Consider the following 13,943-nt stretch of genomic DNA (forward strand, 5'->3'; position numbering starts at 1 on the left):
TCAACTAATTTTTTAAAATGGCATAATGATTTCATATCCTTAGTGGGATGTACTCTAAGGACAAACATAACTATGAAGAAATCTTAAACTTCAATTAGTTGGTTTATTTTTAAAAGTGATACTGATATTGTAATTCTGTAATTATTTTATGAACACTGTAATATGAAATAAGTTGGTAAATATATTAATATTCATAGGAACCAAGGTTTCCTCTGTAAGAGAAAATTAAAAAGTGAAGAAATGTAAATCTGAATTAGAAATGCCAAAATGAATTCAAATATTTATAAGTATTAAAATACATATTTTTTTCTAATTCTATCCAATGAAACGTTAGAATTTTCACATAACACAGATATTTGTTCTAAGTATCATTTCCTTCTAAAAGTTACTGAACCATTACAAAAGTAGTTCATTTTGAGTATGGGACAGGAAAAATATAGTACCAGCTTCAAGCTCCTTGTTTGGCCATAAAACAAGCAGGTACACAAACACTAATGAGGTCATACCTAAAAGGAAAATATGCTGTAATAAGAAAACCATCATTTTGTAACCGTTAAAGTAATACTTAGGCAAGAATCTTCATGCATGCAAAATCAGTTGTTTAAAACAGGTAGAGAACAAGATAATTATGTTATCTCAAAATATCATCCCATAAACTGCTTACAAATTGTGCTTATGAAGGGACAGTATACCTTTAAAATGGAGATATCTGGTGTTTGTCAGCTTAACCAATTTATCAAATTTAGCATCACCAATATTGGGACAATCTGAAATCATGTCTCTTGACACAATGCAAAAAGTGTACTCTACATCAAAAAGAAAACTCTACATAATTTTCTTGTCAAAAAAATGTTTAATATGAAACTAACCTTGAGTAAATAATCTGACAAATTCAGAATATGACTGATTACACAGAATAATGGGCTTTGAAACCTCAAAAGAGTCACATAATGAGAAACATGGGGAATGTTCTAGAATTAAAGAGATTAGAGACAATCATTAAATACAACATATAATCCTTTATTGAATACTGAATTTTTAAAAAAGACAATGAAATTCACTTTCAGAGTAAATGAGGAAATGCGAATGTGGAATTTATATTTGGTGAGAACAGAATTTAATTGAAATGTTAGTAGTGTGATGATGTTACAGTGGTTATGTAGGAAGTTATTCTTAAAAGCAACACATGGAAGTATAAAAGGTAAAATGTAATATCTGTAACTTAAAATATAACACTACATACATGCATGCACATGTGTGCATGCAAATTATATGTGAATAGAGGGGGAAGAAAATTAAATGTGGTGAAAGTTTGCAATTCATGAATCCAGGTTAAAGGGAAATGGGTTTTCATTGTTGTATTGTTCAGAATTTTAAAAAAACATTTTATTTTATAGGGGAGTATAGTTGATTAACAGTGATGTGCTAGTTACAGTTGTACAGCAAAGTGATTCAGTTGTACCCATACGAGTATCCATTCTTTTTGCACTAATAAATATTTCCAAAAAAGTTTGCAAAATAAAAATCGTAAAAATTTACATCAATGAAAGTAAAATGACAAGTAATATGATTAAATGGTAAATACTTGGTAAAGAAAATACTAATTTTTCCACAAAGGAAGTGATCATGGAACCTCCAAAGTAGATGAAAATTGGCATAAATATTTATATATGTTCAAAATGTTGGGTATATCTACTTTTGTATTTGTATAATCAAAACAATGCATGCACATGTTTACAAAACAAACATTTAAAATGTCTTCTGATGTTTTTCCATCTCTCCCCACCTTAGCCTCACTCTCCAGAAGCAATTTCTTTTACCGATTTCTGTTTTATTTTTTCACCTGCTGTTTCTACAGTGACCACTCCCCCAAGCATATGAATTCTTTTTTTCTGTTTAATGCTCTAGGTAAATGCACAAATCAGAGGCTGTTAAAAAAATACCCTAAATTTCTTATAAATTACAGCCACTGCATTAATCAGCAAGATTTTAAAAGTATGATCATTCTTATTTGCAGTAGTGTATAACCAGAGGACTCAATGTTAGACAATGCAAGCAAGTTAACATGCAAGAAAAACAATACAAAAGTTGTCTGACTAGTAGAAAATTAGCCATGCCCTGCAGTGGGTATAATACTAGTTGTTTCTCAGAACAGGTGCTCCAAAAATTATTTACTGATTCACTGGTAAAAAGGTGCAGCACAAATTCAAGGTGTTAATAAAATTAATAGATAATATGAAAATATTATTATCAATGACTGCCTCACTCCTTAACCAATTTCCCTTCTCTGTTCTATTCAAGCTCCTTCAAATAATATTCAAAGGTTCTCTACTCAATAACACACACTGACCTTGGTTTCTGAGCCTAGATCTAAAGAACAAGTTTCATCAGGATTATCATTTCTCTATGCATTTATTAGGAGTATAATTTTGACCCTACTAATTGTCAGGTATTGACAGACAGTCATTCTCAGTGTGTGGTCACTGAGATGACCTGGGAAATTTTCAGAAATGTAAATTCCACAGTCCCTTTGTCGCATACCTACTGAATTAGAAACTCTGGAGGTGGGGCCCAGGAACCTAAGCTTTATTAAGCCATTCATGTAACTCTTGGATAAAATAAAATTTTAGAAGCACATTGATAGGGTAAAGAAGGTGACATATGTATATATATATATGATAATATCTGTTCTTTGTGACTTACAGTAAAGTGTAGGAAAGTGTAAGGAACACAGATGCAAAATAAAAATAAAATGTTTCCAGAGTAAGAGTCATGAGATATGTAATAGAATAAATACATGCTGTTACAACATAGACTATTATATATTATAAAATCCACACATATGGATTCTAAGATACATATCTTGTGTGAGTGTGTGTGTGCTTCACAAACATAATTTTTTATTTGCTATGTGGAATAAAGACTGGGTAAGGGAGGCACAAAAGTTAGAGACACCAGTTAAGAGGGTATTTTATTACAAAGGTACAAAATAATAGGAGAAGGCAGTTACAGAGGTAATTAGGAGAGAAAGCCAATTCAGGAAATTGTGTTTCTTTCTAACTGATAGAATTCCAAGAATTGTGTTTCCTTTTTTAAACATCTTTATTGGAGTATAATTGCTTTACAATGTTGTGTTAGTTTCTGCTGTATAACAAAGTGAATCAGCTATATGTATACATGTAATCCCATATTCCCTCCCTCTTGCGTCTCCCACTTACCCTCCCTATCCCACCCCTCTAGGTGGTCACAATGCAACAGTTGATCTCCCTGTGCTATGCAGCTCCTTCCCACTAACTAGCTATTTTACATTTGGTAGTGTATATATGTCAATGTTACTCTCTCACTTGTCCAGGTTACCCTTCCCCCTCCCTGTGTCTTCAAGCCCATTCTCTACATCTGTGTCTTTGTTCCTGTCCTGCCCTTAGGTTCATCAGAACTATTTTTTTTAATTTAGATTTCATATATATGTGTTACCATACAGCATTGTTTTTTCTCTATCTGACTTACTTCCCTCTGTATGACAGACACTAGGTTCATCCACTTCACTACAAGTAACTCAATTTCATTTCATTTTATGGCTGAGTAATATTCCGTTGTATATATGTGCCACACCTTCTTTCTCCATTCATCTGTCGATGGACACTAAGGTTGATTCCCTGTCCTGGCTACTGTAAATAGTGCTGCAGTGAACATTGTGGTACATGTCTCTTTTTGAATTATGGTTTTCTCAGGGTATATGCCCAGTAGTGGGATTGCTGGGTCATATGGAAGTTCTATTTTTAGTTTTTTAAGGAACCTCCATACTGTTCTCCATAGTGGCTGTATCAGTTTACATTCCCACCAACAGTGCAAGAGGGTTCCCTTTTCTCCACACCCGCTCCAGAATTTACTGTTTGTAGATTTTTTGATGATGGCCATTCTGTCCGGTGTGAGGTGATACCTCACTGTTGTTTTGATTTGCATTTCTCTAATGATTAGTGATGTTGAGCATCCCTTCATGTGTTTGCTGGCAATCTGTATATCTTCTTTGGAGAAATGTCTGTTTAGGTCTTCTGCCCATTTTTGGATTGGGTTGTTTGGTTTTTTTTTTTTTTTTTTTTTTTTTTTTTGCAGTACGTGGGCCTCTCACTGCTGTGGCCTCTCCCGTTGCAGAGCACAGGCACCGGACATGAAGGCCCAGGGGCTATGGCTCACGGGCCCAGCTGCTCCGTGGCATGTGGGATCTTCCTGGACTGGGGCACGAACCCGTGTCCCCTGCATCAGCAGGCGGACTCTCAACCACTGCGCCATCAGGGAAGCCCTGGTTTTTTGATATTGAGCTGCATGAGCTGCTTGTAAATTTTGGAGATTAATATTTTGTCAGTCACTTCATTTGCAAATATTTTCTCCCATTCTGAGGGTTGTCTTTTCATCTTGTTTATGGTTTCCTTTGCTGTGCAAACACTTTTAAGTTTCATTAGGTCCCATTTGTTTATTTTTGTTTTTATTTCCGTTTCTCTAGGAGGTGGGTCAAAAATGATCTTTCTGTGGTTTATGTCATAGAGTGTTCTGCCTATGTTTTCCTCTAAGAGTTTTATAGTGTCTGGCCTTACATTTAGATCTTTAATCCATTTTGAGTTTATTTTTGTGTATGGTGTTAGGGAGCATTGTAATTTCATTATTTTACATGTAGCTGTCCAGTTTTCCCAGCACCACTTATTGAAGAGGCTGTCTTTTCTCCATTGTATATCCTTGCCTCTTTATCAAAGATAAGATGACCATATGTGCGTGGGTTTATCTCTGTCCTTTCTATCCTGTTCGATTGATCTGTAATTCTGTTTTTGTGACAGTACCATACTGTCTTGATTAGTGTAGCTGTGTAGTATAGTCTGAAGTACAGGAGCCTGATTCCTCCAGCTCCGTTTTTCTTTCTCATGATTGCTTTGGCTATTTGGGTTCTTTTGTGTTTCCATAAAAACTGTGAACCTTTTTTTCTAGTTCTGTGAAAGATGCCACTGGTAGTTTGATAGAGATTGCACTGAATCTGTAGATTGCTTTGGGTAGTATAGTCATCTTCACAATGTTGATTCTTCCAATCCAAGAACATGGTATATCTCTCCATCTGTTTGTACTGTCTTTAATTTCTTTCATCAGTGTCTTAGTTTTCTGCATACAGGTCTTTTGTCTTCTTAGGTAGGTTTATTCCTAGGTTTTTATTCATTTTGTTGCAATGGTAAGAGGAATGTTTCCTTAATTTTTCTTTCATTTTATTCATGATTATTGTATAGGAATGCAGGAGATTTCTGTACATTAATTTTGCATCCTGCTACTTTATGAAATTCCTTGATTAGCTATAGTAGTTTTCTGTAGCATCTTTATGGTTCTCCATGTAGAGTATCATGTCATCTGCAAACAATGACAGTTTTACTCCTTTCTGATTTGGACTCCTTCTATTTCTTTTTCTTCTCTGATTGCTGTGGCTAAAACTTCCAAAACTATGTTGAATAATAGCAGTGAGAGTGGGCAAACTTGTCTTGTTCCTGATCTTAGAGGTAATGGTTTAAGTTTTTCACCATTGAGAACAATGTTAGCTGTGGGTTTGTCATATATGGCTTTTATTATGTTGAGGTAGGTTCCCTCTATGCCTACTTTCTGGAGAGTTTATATGATAAAACGGTGTTGAATTTTGTCGAAAGCTTTTTCTGCATCTATTGAGATTATCATATAGTTTTTATCCTTTAGTTTGTTGGTATGGTGTATCACATTGATTGATTTGCTTATACTGAAGAATCCTTGCATTCCTGGAATAAGCCCCACTTGATCATGATGTATGACCCTTTTAATGTGCTGTTGGATTCTCTTTGCTAGTATTTTGTTGAGGATTTTTGCATCTATGTTCATCAGTGATATTGACCTGTAGTTTTCTTTTTTTGTAACCTCCGTGTCTGGTTTTGTTATCAGGATGATGGTGGTCATGTGGAATCAGTTTGGGAGTGTTCCTCCCTCTGCTATACTTTGGAAGAGTTTGAGAAGGATAAGTGTTAGCTCTTCTCTGAATGTTTGATAGAACACGCCTGTGAAGCCATCTTGTCCTGGGCGTTTGTTTGTTGGAAGATTTTAAATCACAGTCTCAATTTCAGTGCTTGTGATTGTTCTGTTTATATTTTCTCTTTCTTCCTGGTTCAGTCTCAGCAGTTGGTGCTTTTCTAAGAATTTGTGCATTTCTTCCAGGTTGTCGGTTTTATCGGCATATAGTTGCTTGTAGTAATCTCTCATGATCCTTTGTATTTCTGCAATGTCAGTTGTTACTTCTGCTTTTTCATTTCTAAATCTGTGGATTTGATTCTTCTCCCTTTTTTTCTTGATAAGTCTGGCTAATGGTTTATCAATTTTGTGTATCTTCTCAAACAACCAGCTCTTAGTTTTCTTCATCTTTGCTGTTGTTTCCTTCATTTCTTTTTCATCTATTTCTCATCTGATCTTTATGATTTCTTTCCTTCTGCTATCTTTGGGTTTTTTTTTGTTTGTTTGTTTGTTCTTTTTTCTCTAATTGCTTTAGGTGTAAAGTTAGGTTGTTTATTTGAGATGTTTCTTGTTCCTTGAGCTAGTATTGTATTGCTATAAATTTCCCTCTAGAACTGCTTTTGCTGCATCTCATAGGTTTTGGATCATTGTTTTCATTGTCATCTGTTTCTAGGTATTTTTTGATTTCTTCAGTTACCTCTTGGTTGTTTAGTAGTGTATTGTTTAGCCTCCATGTGTTTGCATTTTTTACAGATTTTTTCTTGTAATTGATATCTAGTCTCATAGCATTGTGATCAGAAAAGGTGCTTGATATTATTTCAATTTCCTTAAATTTATCAAAGCTTGATTTGTGACCCAAGATGTGGCCTATCCTGGAGAATGTTCTATGAGCACTTGAGAAGAAATTGTATTCTGTTGTTTTTGGATGGAATGTCCTATAAATATCAATTAAGTCCATTTTGTTTAATGTTTCACTTAATGATTGTGTTTCCTTATTTATTTTCAATTTGGATAATCTGTCCATCGGTGAAACTGGGACGTTAAAAGTCTCCTACAATGATTGTCTTGCTGTCAATTTCCCCTTTTATGGCTGTTAGTATTTGTCTTATGTATTGTGGTGCTCCTATGTTGGGTGCATAAATATTTACAATTGTTATATCTTCTTCTTGGATTGATCCTTTGATCATTATGTAGTGTCCTTCTTTGTCCCCTGTAATAGTCTTTATTTTATCATCTATTTTGTCTGATATGAGAATTGTTACTCCAGCTTTCTTTTGATTTCCATTTGCATGGAATATCTTTTTCCATGCCCTCAGTTTCAGTCTGTATGTGTCCCTACATCTGAAGTGGGTTTGTTGTAGACAGCATATATATGCGTCTTGTTTTTGTATCCTTTCAGCCAGTCTATGTCTTTTGGTTGAAGCATTTAATCCATTTACATTTCAGGTATTTATTTATTTATTTATTTATTTATATTTTAATTTTTTTGTGGTACATGGGCCTCTCACTGTTGTGGCCTCTCCCATTGCAGAGCACAGGCTCTGGACACATAGGCTCAGCAGCCATGGCTCATGGGCCTACCCACTCTGCGGCATGTGGGATCTTCCCAGACTGGGGCACGAACCCATGTCCCCTGCATCGGAGGTGGACTCTCAACCACTGCACCACCAGGGAAGCCCTTAAAGTAATTATTGATATGTTTGCTCCTATTACCATTTTCTTAATTGCTTTGTGTTTGGTTTTGTAGGTCTTTTTCTTCTCTTCTCTTTTCTGCCTAGAGAAGTTCCCTTAGCATTTGTTGTGAAGCTGCATCTTAAATAGAAATAAATGGTCAGTTCTAACCAGAAAGAAAGAGGATTTCTTCATGAAAAAGATTATAATTATGAGTCAAAATCATGACCTGGAATTGGCCACATCTGGACGCTAGTAAACTATGCAATTTTTTATTATTCTCCCAATTAGCTAAACATTGAATCCAGGCTTCAGGACTCACTTTTTCCCCAAGCAGCATAATTAAGTTGTGAAACCTTTCTGCTTTTTTTGGTTTCCTCTGGAATCAAAGTCTTATTCTGAACTCAGTTGTTGATGGGAAGTCCCTGCCCTCTTATTTCTCCTGTGTCTACCTTATTTCTTCTGTGGATTCCCACCTGGATCTTACTGTCTGTGGAAAATGGTGACTGATGCTCACTGTCCAAGATGTTCTCATTATTCAGTTTCCCAGTGCTGGGATCCTCCAACAACTTGAATTCCTTTAAATGTCCTACTTTGACATAGAATTGAAAGAGCTGACTCTATACACCCTGCCCAGCTTCCCCACAACATACCTGGGTTTTGATTACTAGTAAATGTTAAACTAAGGATGGAATCCAGAACTGTGACTTCCAGACTAATATTCCTTCTCTACTTTTCTTGTAACTTCTGATGACTTTTTAGTTATCACCTTTTAATTCCTCTTCCTTTCTCTGTTGTTCTGTCTTCTGTATATAGTATATGCTATGGTTAAAATATTTATTACAGTATGCATAATATATTGTATATATGAATGTGGGTAAATAAATATTTGTATACACTTAAACACACCCATTTTATTTTTAAGTGAATCCACACATGTATTAGTCAGGGCTCTCCAGTGAAACAGAATCACTTACATTTAATTATTTACATTTTTTTTTCAAAGTTGGACCCTTTATTTTTGGATTGTCACCAAAGTCATTTTGGCTTGGAGACATACTGTGAAGTTTCAGAGGAAAAGTGAGTCAGTAGGAGACAGGAGAATGTCTATCAGCTGCACCAACCATTTCCTTATAGGGAGGAAAATCAGCCACACAAAGAATAAAATTGGTTTTGTTGTTCTGGATAAACAAAAGGAAGGGGTGGTCCTCACAGAACCTGGGGATCATTCTTACAGGTGGCATCATCATGAAGGCAGCAGTGGTGGCCATTATCTCCATGCCTTCTTCATTGACATCCACGAAGGACCTGTGCAGGAACTTGGGCAGAAAGAGGTCTCTCTTGGATGACACTCCAGAAGAGTTGCCCTGGCCTGCTCCAAGGCATCCATCATTCCCAGACTGCAAACAGCATCCTGTCTGTCCTATTTCTCCACCAGTTTAAAGCTAAAGAGGAAACTTCCACCTCTTCTTCATTCATCATGTCTAGTTTTGTCCATTCTATGATTTTCTCATAAGTAAGTTATTTTTCCACCCTTTTCCAACTGGTCTTTTCATCTGGAAGCATGATGAACATATACAGCTTCTTGCCGATATGGGGAAGCACCAAAATTTTGGTGAATAGTTCTCCTATATAGGTCTTTTTAAAGGTATATTCCTTAAACATCATTTGCACAGGCTTGTCTTCATTCTTGCTGACTTTCCATTGTCTTTCTTTGGTCTGCACTTTGTTAAGTTGATGAGCCCAGTTTCCTTTGAATTAGATGGCATTCACAGGAATCAGATTAGTCACTGAATTAACTGAATTTGGAGACAGCAACTCTATAATTTTACCTTTTAACTTTTGGCTACCCAGGTGTTCATGTGGTTTCTGGACTCTTCTGGAATGTTGCTCAAGTCGACTCTTCCATCTCTGCTTGGTAGAATTTGCAACAGGAAACTCTGAAAGATGAGAGGAAATCACAGGACTTTTCTCCAAGGAGACTGCTGGCTGTTCTAAGCAAGTACAGTGTGCCAGTTCTGTTAACTTTGATGAGGAGTAACTGGAAACCCTGGTGAGCATCTTCACCTCTGCCTCTGCTTTTACTTAAAGAAATGCCTGGGACACCTGGGCTGTGGTTTTTCCACTTGCTCCCATGAAAACCATGACCAGGGCAGAGAAGATGCTCATGGGGTAGAAAAACATGTTTCTCAATATCCGTACAAGTCAGAAGTATATTATAATATACTTATATATAACATAATTACATACATGTGTGTGTGTGTGTGCGTGTGTGTATATACACACACACGCACACACACACATATATTTCCTTTGGAATAAGGAATTGACTCATATGATTATGGAAACTGAGAAGTCTCAAAATCTGCAGTCACCAAGCTAGAGAACTAGGAGAGCTGATGGTGTAGCTCCAGTCTGAAAGCCAACAGGCTGGAGACCCCACAAGAGAGGATCCAATGTTTCAGTTCCAGGGCAAAACCAGGAGATGCCTGAATTCCCAGTGAAGGTATTCAGGCAGGAGGAGTTTTTCTTACTCAGACTTTTTGTCCTATTCAGGTCTTGTTACTTAGTAAGAGGCTCACTCATAGCGGAAAGGCCAATCTCCTTTACTTAGTGCACTGATTGAAATGCTAATCTCATCCAGAAAAACCTTCAGAAACACATCCAGAATAATGTTTGACAAATTGTCTGGGCACCCTGTGGCCCAGTCAACTTGACATATAAAATTAGCCATCACAACACATAATTAAATACAATTAATCTTTGTATTCAAATATTTGCCAAGAATATCATTACCTTTATTTAAGAAAATCTTTATAAGCAGATATTACCATTTGAACCAGAAACCTGCATACTTTGCAGAAAAGAAAATCCTCCACCTCCTGTTCATGTTCCAGGATAAGATGCTTATTTTACATGATTGAAAATTGGAAAAGAGATTCTGGAAGTGGGTCAGTAGAAAATCAGAAAGCCTTCTAAAGGTAAACTCATTTAAAAGTGGGCTAATCATGGTCTTATGGGTCCTCCACCTGCTCCCCCCAACCGAAACAAGGTTTGCTACTGTAATGAGTTTGAGCTTTTCTCCAAATACATTTTTTTTATCAAGAAGAAAAATATTTTATCTTCAGGTGTTTCTCTGAGTATCATTGTTTCATATTCTATTTTAATTATCCACTAGATACACTAAAGTACATTAAAATAAAAGTGAAACGAAGTCCCTTTTAAATCAACATGTGGAACAACTCCAGAAATGATTTATAATACATTCATTCATTCTGGGAAGACTTTGCCACATATGGATCTGCCACATGGGATTTTTTTTTTCCCTCAAGCTGTCAACTTTGTTACTAAACCACTGAGACTACAGTTTTTGTCTGAGGCCAAATCTCTCATTCTTTTTCTTTTCTGCAGACCTCTCACTGGCTTCAAAGAGGAGAAACAAGGAAGAAGGGCTTTCTTTAGTTCTTGGGAACTGGGGCAGAAGTGCTTTTTCACCATTTAACAATACAAAGTAGGAGAAGAAAAGATGATCATAGCTAACTTTACTGTAGCAACTTATTGCAGGGGGGAAATTGCTACATCAAACAGAAGCTAGATGCTTTCAGGCATTGCTTCCATACTAATCCTCTCTCTTGAGCACAGATAAGGGAAAAGAGACGTATGGCTGTCATTTTATTCTATTATTTAATAGAGACCTTCATCCAAGACAAATGGGATTTTATTAGGTAAAAACTAAGTACAAATGTGAATCATCTATTCTGGTCTTGTGGAAAGGCTCCTTTTATGCTTATTCTAAGCCTTGCTTTCATACTTACTCATTAATTCTGTTGAACTAATGCAACAATCACTTTCTCTGAGTACTGTTAAAATATTTTTAGAGTCACAAATTTACTCATGGTCTTATCTTCTGAGAGTTTCAAAGTAATGAAACCTAGGACTAGTGCAGAGATTATAAAGAGGGGGCGATTTTCTCTCCTCCTGCACATGGGAAATGTTCAATAAATGTTAGCTGTCATCATTGCTATTATGAATATTAATTGTTATTTGCCCTCTCATTCCCCCATTGAGACCTGTCTGTTATCCCAATGCCACCACCAAAACACACACACCTGTATACTGGCAGAACAACAGCCTACCATTCACATTTACACTCAGAGAAATCCAACTGAAAGATTCCATACTGACCCATTCACAAGGGGGTTAATGTACATCCCTGTACCTGAAGACAAGAAGAATGCCATCCTCACCCGCTCCCCAACCATAAGAATACAAGACTAAGAGGAAAAAAAAGGAAAACTTTCTATTTAGTTCGATACTGCCAAGAGGTCCCTGTATGATGCAAAGGAATAAGCCCAGATTTTTAGAATCTCAGCTTCCTGCTTTACTAAATCTGTGATCTGAGTTTAATATACTTGTCTATAAAATGGAGCTAGGGAGAACCTACAGCATAAAATATTTCTTGTCCCATCTCATGTCTCAGGGACTTAAAATCAGTAATTATGAAAGGGTCCAGGCTCTGCTAAAAATTTCCATCGATTTTCTTATAATTAAAAGTCAGGAGATTGGGCTAGAAAATCCTCTTCCAAGGTACCTTATGGCACTATGAAATTATGTTATACATAGATTCCTGAAGCTCCTAGTTACGTGATAGTCCTTAGTTAGCCTTTGGGAATTACCACGATCTTGACATTAATCTTTTTTTTTTCCTTAATTTCCCCAGTGATGAATTTTTTTGCTTTAATTTAATATCTTTGTAGGTTGCCAAAGCTCTGTAGGCTTAAGCTTCTGTCTTTTAAGCTTGGGTCTTATGAATTTAAGTACCCTCACCTCATGAGTTATAGCCAAGATAAGCATTCTGCTAGATGCTGGCTATACTTATTCCAACTATCAATATATGCTTAAGAACTGGGGGATAAACATAGAATGGATTTACAGACCTGTTCTGAGACTATCTCAGTTCAAACCTCCATCAATCCTGCCATTTGCAGTAACATGGATGGACCTAGAGAAGATCATACTGAGTGAAGTAAGTCAGACAGAGAAAGACAAATACCACACGATATCACTAATATGTGGAATCTAATAGATGACACAAATGAACTTATATACAAAACAGAAACAGACTCACAGACATAGAAAACATAGTTATGGTTACCAGGGGAAAGGAGGATGGGAGGAGGGATAAATTAGGAGTTTGGTACTAACATATGCACACTATTATATATAAAATAGGTAACCATCAAGGACCTACTATATAGCAGAGGGAACTATACTCAATATTTTATAATAACCTGTAAGGGAAAAGAATCTGAAAAAGAATATATATATATATATATATATATATATATATGTATATGTATATGTATAACTGAATCACTTTTCTGTACACCTGAAACTAACACAACATTGTAAATCAACTATATTTAAAAACAAACAAACAAACGAAAAAACTCCATCAATCTTGAGTGGCGAGCCATGCTGCCCTTATGGTTTCTGGAGGTTAATATTAGCTCTGAAAATAGAGGTGGGCAAATTTTGAAAAGTAAAACAAGTATCAGTCTTTCTCTTTATAGTACTGAACAAGGAGGTTTTATTATTTTAAACTAAACACCTTGGCAACACTTTCCTAAGGTTCTGAAATTAGGTATTTTAATTTTCATTACATTGTGTATGACTTTAAACAAACAAACAAAAAAGCAGCTGAAGATAAGAAGAAACAGACTGTGCATTTCAGCTCCCAGGAAGACAATAAACTGAAATCCATCTCAGTATTTAGTCAAAGACTTCACAATTTTCCAAAAGAGGGAGAAGGAAGACAATTCCTTCAAAACCACAACTAAGTGCTGTGCTCAGACCACTTGACTTCCTGTTTCATTATTGCTGCTCTTGCAACAATACCAGGCAGCATGGAACACAAGGTATGTCTCATCTCCAACCCCCACTTCCCACTCCCGCAAGCCTTTCAAAGACCCTACCCAAGGTCTCTGCCACTGGATACCCAGAATAGCCCAATCTAGAACTTACCTTATTTTCAAAAATGTAGCCATTGGTTTGTGTATACTTCAAGTTGAATAATAGATATAGTCTGTCTTCATGTTTGCTGATCTATCATCACGTTAGATCCTTTAACATTGATCATACATATTTTAAAGCTCCTATGATGTTTCCAAAATTTAGGTGACATCTGGGTCTGCCTTGTTTTCTCTTCATTTTTTTTCTTTTCATTTTTATGGAATTCTGGATATTGTGTTCAGATGAATAGTAAAGAC

The 13,943-nt window shown here is 36.0% G+C and overlaps 1 pseudogene across 1 annotated transcript; it reads right to left on the bottom strand.

Annotated features, from left to right (window-relative positions):
* Positions 1-8,759: 8,759 nt before the first annotated feature.
* On the bottom strand, positions 8,760-9,858 carry LOC307057545 (serpin B6-like; annotated as a pseudogene). Its single transcript has one exon. The product of its transcript is annotated as a serpin B6-like (transcript).
* Positions 9,859-13,943: the final 4,085 nt, after the last annotated feature.

Source organism: Hyperoodon ampullatus, assembly GCF_949752795.1.
Source record: "Hyperoodon ampullatus genome assembly, chromosome: 8".
Lineage (NCBI taxonomy): Eukaryota > Metazoa > Chordata > Mammalia > Artiodactyla > Ziphiidae > Hyperoodon > Hyperoodon ampullatus.